We start from the raw sequence: 12,967 nt of genomic DNA on the forward strand, positions 1-12,967 counted from the left end.
GCTTGCATTAAATTGGTTTAAGTGGGCATTTGTAGCTGGCGCTGAGTTTTTATTTTGTTCCATTAGTTAGTTGCATACAATTTTCTCGGGGACAAGCAAATGTTTGGTTTGGGGAGATTTGATGCGTGCATTTTATATAGGCATTTTGTACTTCATTTGCACGCATTCCTATGTATATTTCGTAGTATTAAGCTACGAATGTCTCCCGAATTGTCTACTTTGGTTTATCTTGTATTATTTGCAGGTATGAACTAGAGAGGAGCATAATCAAGCTTAAAACATGTCCCTATGCATGCATTTAGGAGATGAGTTGAGTCAGAGCTTGGAAACTACTAATTTGCAATGCACATAGAAGTAAGTTAGCTAAGCGAGCAAAGGAAGAGCTTCATATTAATAGTGCCTACTTTGAAGAGTCATATCTCTAGTTCTACAAATGATATCCAGGTTATTCTAATTGAAGATGAAATCTTATCCTCTTATATTTTCAACGCCACCGAAAACGCTCTGTTTGCCAAAGTAACGAAGAAATGGCGGCCGTTTGAAGTTCAGTGCGCAAAGCAGGAATTACGCTCTGAACATTGCTCGATCGAAGACCTAATCTACTCGATCGACCCCTTTAAGTATTGGATCGACCACCTAATCTACTCGATCAAGAGGTGCTTAATTGGAGGTCCTCGATCGAGTAACAAAAGTACTCGATCGAGAGGTTTTAGCTTGGATTTGTTCCATCGAGTGATATGAAAGTGCTCGATCGAGTACTTCTCCATCTGACGCCAAATTTTAATATCTTTAATATCGTATTAGGTTAAATAAATATCTTTCCTATATAAAGGAAGACAAAAATTAGGTTTAATTATCTTTTATCTCAGCTTTTCTATTGTTGAACGTTGCTTTGCTTCTTTCTTTTCCGGATCCGAACTTTTGTAATTTTTCTCTCTCTTTTATTCATTCAAGTATTGTTCCTCTTTTGCATATCTCTTTACCATGTCTATTGTTGCTTTATTTTTCGTTATTGTTTTATTAGTTATTATGCGCAGCTAATTCTTTAATCCTAGGATTAGGGAAACCATGGTAGTATAGCGATGATGCGATAATTTGGTGGTCGGGTCGGAGCTATATTCTATTTTTCGGAACAATTGTCGTTGGAAGCACCTAGACCAAAACACAATTTATAACTTCACAAACAACTCTACAATTAGTAAAGAGGCAAGTAAAGGTCGGATCCCAAGGGACGGGAATTGAGATGAGATTTCTATTGAAACTAGTAGTGTCTTAGAGGTGTCACAATTTGGGTTGATGTAGAAGGTCACTAAACTAAATAGAAATGAAAATAAACAAGCAAGATGAATTAAAAGGGTTGTAAACAATTGATAAAAAGCACTAGGGTGTCATGGGGTCATAGGGGATTCATGGGAATTGATCATACAAACATGTTCTCAAATTATAAGCAAGCAATTATTGTTGTGATGGATTGAGTTGGGTTATATCTTACAATCCTAGGAAAGTTTGGGTCCCGGAGCCGAATCGATTAGATTGTACAACACCTACAAGTCGACTTAGTCTTCCCTACTCAACAACATGCATGGTCTAATGAGACTCGAGTTGTTTTATGTCTTACAAGTCTCATTGAAAAGATAGGTGATGGGTAAAAAATGCAAGGGTTCATAGGCTCGCATTTCATCAAACATAACATGTGCATGAGTTGAGATCAAAACAAGCAAGCAAATAAACCATGAAAGCATATTAATTTAAGCATGAATCATTCCCCATGTTGGTTTCCCCTAATTACCCATTAACCCTAGCTAGGTGACTACTCACTCATTATCATGTTGATCATGGTAGCAAGGTTGTCAATCATACCAACAAAGTAAAACATGATGAATAAATGAAAGTAATTAACAATAATTAAAAAGGGATTAAGAGAATTATACCTAATAATGATTCCAATAATAAAGCAAAGAATAAAAGAAGTACTTGATGCTTGATTGAGAGGTTGTCAATCTCCCAATAATAACCCAAATAATCTTCAATTACCCAAAATAAAGGATGAACAAGAGAGAGATTAAGGAAATAAAACTTGTATTAAAACTTGATTAATTGTTGATTACAAAACTAAAGAGAGATTTGATTGATATTAACTACTCTAAGAATTAATAAGAAGAACATGCTCTTCTAATTAGACTAATGGGGTATTTATAGTGGAGATTAGGTGGATGCATTTGGGTTAACTAAGGGCTTAAATAACGATTAAGTCCCTACTTAAGGAAACGCCGGTATTTTCTGAAGGAAGGGCATCTTTCTTGAAGCTTGAAGAAACGAATTTGCGCTGTCTAGGAATCCGTGCGTCTTAGGCTCGGGGCAGCCGGATTCCTGTGTCTCTGCCCGGACGTCTTTGGTAGAAGACGGGCGTCTTCTGGTGGCTGCTTCCCGGGCATCTTTGGTAGAAGACGCACGGATTGTGGCTCTGGGGACGGGCGTCTTCTGCACAATCCGCACGGATTGCTGCTCAGCTTTGTTTCTTTTTCTTTTCTTCCCTTTTCTTCATAAAATCCTTAGGGATTTCGTTGGGGATGCAAGGATCTTTTCTCATCATTACCCAACTACTATAATATGTACAAAGACCTTCTAATCTTGTCTCTCCTTGATGCTTGGTCATTGAATTCAATCAATTTAGCCTCATTTTGCCATGAAAATGCAAGGTTTGCACTCCTTTCCAACCAAGGACACAAAACCTCAAAAAATATGCAAAACAAAGAACTAAAGGCAATAAATGACCCAAATATGTACTAAAAAGCATGGGAACAAGGATAATTCGAGGACTAAATGTGCGCTAATTATGGTCACATCAAATATCCCCAAACCGAACCTTTGCTCGTTCCGAGTAAAGAGGTGACAAAGACTAGGACCATTATTTAAACTAACCTAATAACATAGCCGACATGAGACAATTAGCGGGTCTCATTCCGCCCCTTCAACTCACAACAAGACAACCATGAGGTAGGATGCCTTCTTGCAAGGCAAGATGGGTCTTGCCAAAATGGCGACACATCCAAACATTAAGCACGTAAAATCAAGTAATGGATGTATCTACAAAAGGAATAGCCACTTCCTCATCAAGTGGCGAAGTCAACTAAAAGAGAACAAATTTAAGAGCATATATTCCGTCACAAATACTAGTTAAACAAATCACTAAGGCTAAGAGGATGGCACTAAATCACCTCCAAATGGCGTTAAACTAGACTACTTTCGTCCTCAATTTCCAAATGCTTTCGTCAAGAGCGATCGGATGGTGTGGAATGATGATCCCCATGATGCTAGTAGCATATGACATGACAAGTCTCGAGTTCTCTACAAAAGTAAAGGTCATGGATCGTCCCAAGCTCGACAAAGTGGTTTGACAAAAAGGCTTTTTGGGAATGAAATGCTCAAATCGTTATAAACAAGGGTGGATATGACTAGTATTCAAAAATTGACTTCATTCAACTTTCACATTTCAAAAATTAGAGATGGGGTTTGTCCCTTCCGTGCTAATGTCCTTTGCTTTCGCCAATCGCTTATTAGGAAACCGGTTAACCTCTAGACAATAGCTTTTCGGGGTGATAGTCACTCTGTCTCTGGGCGGTTGAATTCACAACCGTGTGGGGGCCCAATTCAATGGATCCCTCTCCAAAGCACATCGAAGTGGTACGCCTCCATCAAAACAACTAAAATTCTCAATATTTCAACATTTCATAACATTTGAGGTTTCCTTGGCAATAAAACGTTTCCACATACAAAATCTTTGAAATGAGCACTTCAAACTTATTGATAGAAAGTATTTTTGGGTTGCCATACCACAAGGTCAATCAAGGTCACCTAGACAAGTTAACCAAGTCCACATCGCATCACGAGGTTGGAATAGGTGACTCACATGCAAACCCTTGACTAGGCTTTGGGTCATGGGTCGAAAGACACTAGTATGACACAACCTAGGGTGTTTTACATCCGTTCTAGTAGGCAATGTCTTAAGTTGAAAAAGTATTTGTAATGGCTTAGTTGCTCTTGTCAAAGTTCTCAATTAGGCACTTTTCAAAACATTTCATCTAAATGCAACTATATGCCATGATGCAACTATTATATACATCCTAATGCAAGTGATTCTACCAACTAATATGACATATAAACTAAATGCAAGTCCTAAGTTCACATTGTTATACCGCATCAATCAAAATAAAGCCACATAGTCATTAACATAAAGAGGAAAAAGGGGATTGGAAAGATCATACCATGCGGTCTTCAATATCCTCATGTCTCGGATGTGGCGTAGTCGATCAATGTGAACAAGGTTAGAACAAACACAATATATACAATATATACATGACTACACTACAAAGGAAATGAACTTGTTTTTGGTTTTTCAATTTTCAAATTTTTATGGTTTTTCGAAATTTTTCAATTTTTTTGGATTTTTGAATAAAAGTGAAGTTAGAATTCCTCATCCCCACACTAATATGGGCATTGTCCTCAATGGCTAAAATGATGGGAAATTATGCAAACATGATGCATGATTTCTACATTAAATGCAAGCTACACTAATCTACACTACATGATGCATGGTTTTTGTTTATGATGGAGAGGATAATTTAGATTACCTCCCGTTGTGTATGAATGTACTTCCCCAAACCGAGTTAGACTTTATTGCTAATGTCCTAAGGTTGGGTGTAGTTCATGCATACACGATGCAATGCATGAAACTAAACTTGTCATTTTGGATTTTCAAAAGGTGGGAACAATAAAATGAGAACACCTCAATGGGGCCAAGGTGTTAGTCCTCTATGGTGCTAGGACTACTCCAACAATGATCAAGATAAATAAATAAAACAAAGAGAGAAATAGACAAACCTCAAGAGGGTAGGAGCCTCAAAAGCTTGCTAATCTTCCATCATATCATCTCTATCATCATCTTCCACACTAGAAGTGGACTCATCACCACTTCCCTCTTCACTTTATTGTTCACCTTGCTCATCATCCTCTTCCCCTTCTTCACTAGCTTCTTCATCAGTGTTATCATCAACCTCTTCATCACCGACAACCTCATTATCACCCGGAACAACCCTAGATGCACTCGGAAAGAAGACTTCCTTATCCACCCAACTAGGCAAAGGACATGAAGGATCAAGTATTCCTTGCCTAGCTAAGTGAAGGAGGGGTGGATATTGGGCTAAGTAAGCATCTTTCCGATCCTTGAAGGCTTGCTTGTGCATCTCTTGCATAAGAAGAGTCATATAATCATTTCTTGCTTCAACACCTTTGGGTTTGAACTCTTGGTACTCGAAAGGATAGGTTGGTGTGACAATGGAAGAGGAGGGCATTTCAATTTCACCCTTTTGGTGTCGGATAATGTATTCGGCCTCTTTTGATAGGGGAAGAAGATAGTTGGTCCGGTGGACACTTAAACGACAAATCTTCGAAGGCAAAGTAAAAGATCTAGCCTCACTTGTGAGCCATCCATACTTGGTGTCAAGAGGGTTATGAGAGACCCACTTGTATTTGTTTATCATAGTATCAATATCAATGAGATGACCACCCTTCTTTGCTACATACTTGTTATCCTTGTTGAAGTTCGGATCAAAGTATTTAGCTAAAATAGTGACTGGACCTCCATTCACAATAACGGTAGTGCCTTGCTTCCCACAATCAATGTTTAGCCATCTATCTACCAAAAGCCTTAGAGAGTTGAAAGGCTTGGTGAATTCCCTTCCAATGTTCAAGGCCGACTCAAGAAGAACAAAATCGAGTTTGGTGAAATGGTTGGTGTCTTTTCTTGCAATGATGGTGTTCCCTATGACCTTGTACCACACTCTAATGCCCGGATGGTGGACTAATAGAGCGCGACTAGCATGAAAATTCTCAAATTTCCTTCCGGAAATCGCCTCCCAAAGAGGGTCGGGGTCATACTTGCCAACATTTTTGAAATAACTCGGTGAATCACTAAGACCCAAAGCTTTACCCATTTCCTCAAAGGAGATGCGCCTACTAACATTAGCTAGGCGAAACTCGATGCTTTCCATAGTCTCAACCTTGTTAACTTTCAAAGAACTCAAAAATTCTAAGGTAAGGGAGGGGTATGTCAATTCTTTTGATTCAAACAATTTCTCCAACCCCATGGCTTTAAAGAAGGCTCTAGTTTGCTCAAGGACACCCAACTTATCTAAGGCATCTTCACAAATAAACTTGGTGGATAGAAATGATTTTCTATCATACTTGGGAAAAGTGTCCCTATGGGATTTGGAAATGAAAATTACCTCCGGATAATTCGAAAGTTGAGCAATTTCCGGAGTAGAAGATGTTGTTGCTTCCATGGGAGGTTGTTCTTGTTGCACTTCCAAGTTTGGGCTAGCTACCACCATAGCCAATGCTTTCTTTGCTTGAAGACTCTTTTGTCTTGATGAGAGTGCCTTTGCCTTTGGTGCCTTTGCCTTTGTTGCTTTTGTTGCTCCCTTTGTCCTTGCCATTGATGAATAAACCTAGAAAAGAGTGAAAATCTTCAATTTCTAGTGCACCCAAATCGATTTAAAGATGAAAGGCTTTGCCTTTATGAATTCGAAAATCGACTCAAAGGTTGAAGATTTTGTGCTTGGTTTTGATTTTTGTTGAAAGAGGAGTGATTAATTTGTTGTTAAAAGGATGTTTTGATTTGATTTTGGTGAATGTTGTTGAGGAATCTTGTTTTTGTAATGGAGAGGATGAGGGTTTTGGAGTTATGGGCTTTATGGGTAGTGTTATGAATGAAAAAATGAAGAAATGAATGTGGGAGGGGGTTTATAATAAACCCGAAAAATTTGAAATGCAGGGGGGAGACGGGCGGCTTTCCTTCGGGACGCCCGGATTCTGCCTGTTCTGGGTTTCAGAATTCTCGCCTAAAGACGAGCGGATTTGAAGATGCGGGACGGGCGTCTTTCAGGGAAGACGGGCGGATTCCTTTCCAGGGCTTTTTCTTGTTTTCCTCAGCCAAAAAGATGGGCGTCTTTCAGTGAAGACGGGCGACTTTTTGAAGACGGGCGGATTCTATTGCAGGACGCCCAAATTCGTTGACAGTCACAAAATTTCAAAAATTCAGCTCAAAAGGACGGGCGTCTTCTGCCCAATATGCCCGAATTGCCTGAAGACGGGCAGATTCTCCTGAAACCGCTCGGATTCTACCCCTTTTACCCGGATTCAGTTCCATCCGTGTACTTTGCATATCCCTTGTCATTTTTCCATTCTTCAAAATCTCGTGTTCTTCATTGTGGGGGCACTACTAAGGCATGAATAGCTTAGGCAATTGCTATCCCCACACTAAGCTAAGGCACTACACATCAATTGAAATTATTAGCCCCTCCCTCACTTCTCTCAAACATGATAATTATCCTGATCAAAGTATAAAAATCCAAAAATGACAAAAAAATGCAATACAAGAATTGAAATGCGAGTTAGGGAGCTAGAAATATTTACAAATGGTGGTTTAGGGAGGACTCCACCAAACTCTCATTCTTGATGAGATGTCAAGGGGGCATGTCCAAGGTGTTGTTGATGTTGCTCAACACCTTGAAAAAGTAATCGAAAGCTTGTTCATTGTCATGATAAAGGTCCTCAATAGACCTTTGCCTTTGGTGTCGGTCTTGATCGATGGCATTACCAATGTAGGGATTGAAAATCCCTTCAAATTCGTCGTCCCAAAGACCACAAACTTCATTAAGTTGATCATTAAAAATCTCTTGATTTGATGGAGACAACTCTCCCAATTTCTTGTTTTGGCCAATAAGGCCATCTTCTTCATTGCTTGACTTTGGTGAGCTTTGCAAGCTCTCTTTGTCACAATTCACTTGCTCTTTGAATGGAGCATCTTCAATTTTCTTCTTCCAATGGAGTTCCGACTTCTTTCTATCATCCTTCTGGCTATAATGATCGATCATAAAACATGGTTCATGTAAACGGGGAGCTCTCATAGTCTTGTCAAGATTAAAAGTTACACTCTCATCTCCCACTTCTAGAGTGAGCTCTCCATGTTTTACATCAATCACCGCACCCGCGGTGTGTAAGAAAGGTCTTCCTAGGATGATTGGAATGTTGGAATCTTCTTCCATGTCAACAATGACAAAGTCCACCGGGATGAAAAACTTCTCAATTCGTACGGGAACATCTTCCCATATCCCTAATGGTGTCTTCGTCGATCTATCGGCCATTTGGAGTGTGATATTGGTGCATTTAAGCTCTCTCATCTCCAACCTTTTACTCACCGAGTACGGCATAACACTCACACTAGCCCGTAAATCACATAAGGCTTTGTTGATCGTGGTGTCGCCAATGGTACACGGTATTGAGAAGCTTCCCGGATCCTTTAGTTTTGGAGGTGAACTCCCTTGAAGTATTGCACTAATCACCTTAGTGAAGGCGATAATCTCAAGCTTCCGGATCGACTTCTTCTTTGTGAGGATGTCTTTCATGTATTTCGCATAGGCCGGCACGTGATTGATTAATTCCGTGAAAGGAATTGAGACTTCCAAATTCTTCACAATTTCCATAAACTTTCCAAGTTGGTCATCAAATTTGGGCTTGGCTTGACGACTTGGAAAAGGAATTCTAATCACAATGGGCTCCTTCTCCTTGACCTTGTCTTCATTTTTCTTTGAAATTTCTTCTTTTGATGGTTCTCCATCTTTGGAGTTTTGCACAATTTCTTCCTTATCACTAGCTTCCACAACTTCATCCTCAACTTGCTTTTTCGGTGCTTCATACCTTGTACCACTTCTTAAGTGAATGGCACTAACCGTTTCATGTCTTGGGGGATTACTTTGAGGTGGTAATTGCCCCTTTTGTCTTTGTGAGGTTGAAGATGCTAGTTGAGTCAATTGGGTTTCCAACATCTTGGTGTGAGCTAGGGTGTTGTTGATGGTGGTTTCCTTTGCTTGACTATCTTTTTGCATTTGAGTGAAAAATTCTTGTTGATTCTTTTGCATTTGGAGGACCGCTTTTTGAACATCAAAACCTTGGTCATTTTGTTGATTGTATGGATTTTGATTTTGGTAACCTTGGTTTTGATTGTAAAAGGGTCTTTGATTTTGGTTTCTCATGGGAGGTGGGGTGTATGTTGTTTGAGGGTTTTGAACATTTTGGCTTTTGTATGAGAGATTTGGATGGAATTTGGTGTTTTCATTGTAATAGTTGGAATAAGGGGTACCACTCTTGTATGCTTGGAAAGCATTCACTTGTTCATTTGTTCCCCTACATTCACTTTGGTCATGTCCCAAAGTTCCCCAATTCTCACATATCCCACTTGGGATTGATGAAGATGCCGTCATGGCATTAACATGATGCTTTGGTGATTTTGAGGCTTCTTCAAGTCTAGCCATAGCTTTTTCAAACTTCAAATTGATTGTGTCAATGTGAGCACTAAGTTGAGCACCCAATTGAGTAACGGAGTCCACTTCATGCTTTCCTCCTCTAGTAGCCTTGCGAGGTCTACTATATTGTCAGTTATGGACCGCCATTTCCTCAATCTTGTTCCAAGTTTGATTGTCATCAACTTCGGTGAACATTCCATTTGATCCCATGTTGAGAATGTTCCTTGAATCTTCATATAGACCGTTCCAAAATTGTTGTACCAAGAACCACTCGCTAAGTCCATGATGAGGACATGAGCGACAAATTGCTTTGAACCGCTCCCAAGCTTCATACAAAGATTCTTCATCCCTTTGCTTAAAACCCGTAATTTGATCTCTTAGCATGTTAGTCTTTTCTGGTGGGTAGAACTTTTTGTAGAAAGCTAGAGCCAACTTCTTCCAAGAATCAATTCCGAGAGTGGCCTTATCAAGGCCCTTCAACCATTGTTTCGCGGTGCCAATTAGAGAAAAAGGAAATAAGACCCATCGAATTTGGTCTTGAATTACACCGGTTTGAGAAATCGCATCACAATAGTCAAAAAAGGTTTCCATATGAGAATGAGGGTCTTCACTAGGCATCCCCCCAAATTGGCTCCTTTCGACTAATTGGATAAATGCCGATTTAGCAATAAAATTTCCGGTCAAATGTTGTGGTGTGGGAGTACCATTGGGTAGGTTCTCCTCGGTGGGTACGGAATATGTTGAAAACTTAGGCATTGTGGGTTGATTTTGTGTGGTATTTTGTGTTGGGTTCTCCTCACCTTCTCTTGCAAAAGGGTTGATGAACTCAATATTTGGTTGAATATCTACAACCTCACTAATACCTCTCAAATTTCTCCTAGCAAGTCTTCTATTAGTTGTCAAAGTTCTTTCAATTTCACGATCAAAAGGTAACAAATCACCTTGTGACCTTCTAGACATGCAAAATATCAAACAACTCGAAAAACAATTAGAACAAACCTTGAGGAGTTTTACTTCCCCAAGGCAAAGAAAGACACAAACTAATAACAATATAAGAAAATATAAATCAAGATAACACCGTCCCCGGCAACGGCGCCATTTTGATGGGTGATGTCGTCGGGTCACATCCAATCAAACACATTTATATTCTCAACATACAACTAGTTAGCGGTAAGTCGAGGTCGATCCATGGGACGGTGGTTACTCAAATTATTCAATCTAATTATGGTTGTGCTTGGGGTTGTCACAATTGTAATGGGTAGATAATTCTAATCTAATAGAAGCAATGGAAAGTAAACAAGCAACAAAATTAAGAAATGTAAACAAATGATTAAAAGTGCTACGATATCATGGGGTCATAGGGAATTCATGGGAGTTGATCATACAAACATGTTTCCTACTAGATGCAAGCAATTATTGTTGTGGTGGATCGAGTTGGTTTATATCTTACGATCCTAGGAAAGTTTGGGTCCCGGAGCCGAATCGATTTGATTGTACAACACCTACAAGTCGACTTAATCCTCCCTATCCAACTATATGCATTGTCTAATGAGACTCGAGTTGGTTTATGTCTTACAAGTCTCATTGAAAAGATAAGTGATGGTTGTAAATGCAAGGATTCATATGCTTAGCATTTCATCAAACATAACATGTGCATAAGTTGAAATCACAACAAGCAAGCAAATTAATTATGGAAGCATATTAGATTAAGCATGAATCATTCCCCATGTTTATTTCCCCTAATTACCCATTAATCCTAGCTAAGTAACTACTCACTCATGATCAAATTTAACATGTTAATAAGGTTGTCAATCATACTAACAAAGTCAAACATGATGAACAAGTAAGAAAGATTAACAATAATTAAAACAAGGATTAAGAGAATTATACCTATGGAGATTCCAAAATAATAATGCAAAGAATAATAGAAGAACTTGATGATTGATGGAAGGTTGTCAATCTCCCAACAAACCCAATAATCTTCTAATTACTCAATAATAAACTTGAATTACTCAATAATAAACTTGAACAATGATTAAAGGAAAGATTAATGTGTGATTTGTGGAAAGATTAAAGAGTAATCTATTCTAATCTACTCCTAATCTAATCTAAGGAAGGATTGATTTAACCTAATGAAAACTCGATGGTTTGATTATTACAAATGGGGTATATATAATAGAGCATCATTAGGTTAAGCAAGGGTAAAATAGTAATTACACTTTTTAGATTTGAGCAGGGAAACGCCGGTATTTTTCGGAGGTTGGGCATCTTTCATTGAGGCTTGAAGAAGACGAAATTGTGCTGCCTTGGAATCTGGGCGTCTTGGGCATGAAGACGGGCGGATTGTGGTTCACGTAGCAAGAAAAAGTTTCCTGTCCAGGAATACGCCCGTCCCGAGCGAAATATGGGCGTCCTGGGCTTCAACCCGACCGGGTTGAAATTGACCCGAGCGGGTTGAAATTGACCCGAGCGGGTTCATCAGTATCCTGCTCCAGATAGGTTTGACCCGCGCGGGTTGAGCTGCTATTCCCTTTCTTTTTGCTTCTAAGCCTAAGATGCCTCTATATACTCTTTATTTCTTCTTCCTCGGTCATCATTCTTGCCTCCTCTTCATACTTAGTCCATCAAATATCGTCAATAAGCTTCCAAATATGCGTGAAAGACGGGAATTTCTGCCTTATTATCTTCTTTCCTACAACACATGTAAAATGCACTAGGAAAGCAAAATAGAAAGCATTTGACGGATAAAATGGTCATGAAATGTTATAAAAGTATGCAAAATAGGTTCAATTAGGGGACTAAATGTGCGCAAATAATGTTCACATCATTTGGTTTAGGAGGTTTTGTTGTGAGAATTGTTTCACAGCAATATAACTATGATTATTAGGTTGAAGGCATGCAACTGAAATAATTAAATTGGTTAAATTCAGACCTAGATCGAGAGATTGGAATGAATAGACCTGTTATGAACAATAGATTACACTAATGAGGGTGAGAGCTAAGTTAGTAGTATTCTAGGGCGGATAGCGGACCGAGAGGACCTTTCCTTTACCCTTCTCACATCAGACCGATTGACCTACTTTTAGCTGAATTGTGTAATATCATGATGAACCGACGTCCTGACATATTTCTCTCTATCTGATTAATATCTTATTTCAATCCTTGCTATTTAATTTCAGTTTGTTAGTTTAGTAAAAACCATTCAAACCCCCCATTGTGTGACCGTAGACAGACTGAAAAACGAGTAGATAGTGACCGCCTCCCTCTGGATACATTACCCGACTTGCCTCTGCTACATTAGTTAGAGCCTGTTGGTTTTATTTTTGATAGGGTTGCGACAGCCGTGTCACCCCTACGCAATCCCAGTGTCTCGGCTCAAGAAAAGAAAGCCACGCAAATGGCCATTACTCTATCCCATGAATCTACAATGCAAGAAGTCATCATAGTAGTTGATGATTTGGTTCAACAACTCATCGATCTAGAGGCCGAAATTCTGCGTTTGAGAGAGCTGAACACTATGAATGGCGTTTGGGAAGACGACGATGATGATGTTTACCTCAAAGAACACCCTCTAGTCAAAGCCTTAGAAGATCTTGACGTGGATC

The 12,967-nt window shown here is 39.2% G+C and overlaps 1 non-coding gene across 1 annotated transcript; it reads left to right on the top strand.

Moving 5' to 3' along the window:
* Positions 1-9,639: 9,639 nt before the first annotated feature.
* Positions 9,640-9,746, top strand: LOC141658330 (small nucleolar RNA R71). Its single transcript, XR_012549222.1, has one exon. It is a non-coding gene; the product is annotated as a small nucleolar RNA R71 (small nucleolar RNA).
* The last annotated feature ends 3,221 nt before the right edge of the window (positions 9,747-12,967 follow it).

The sequence above is a fragment of the Silene latifolia genome, chromosome 5 (genome assembly GCF_048544455.1).
Source record: "Silene latifolia isolate original U9 population chromosome 5, ASM4854445v1, whole genome shotgun sequence".
Lineage (NCBI taxonomy): Eukaryota > Viridiplantae > Streptophyta > Magnoliopsida > Caryophyllales > Caryophyllaceae > Silene > Silene latifolia.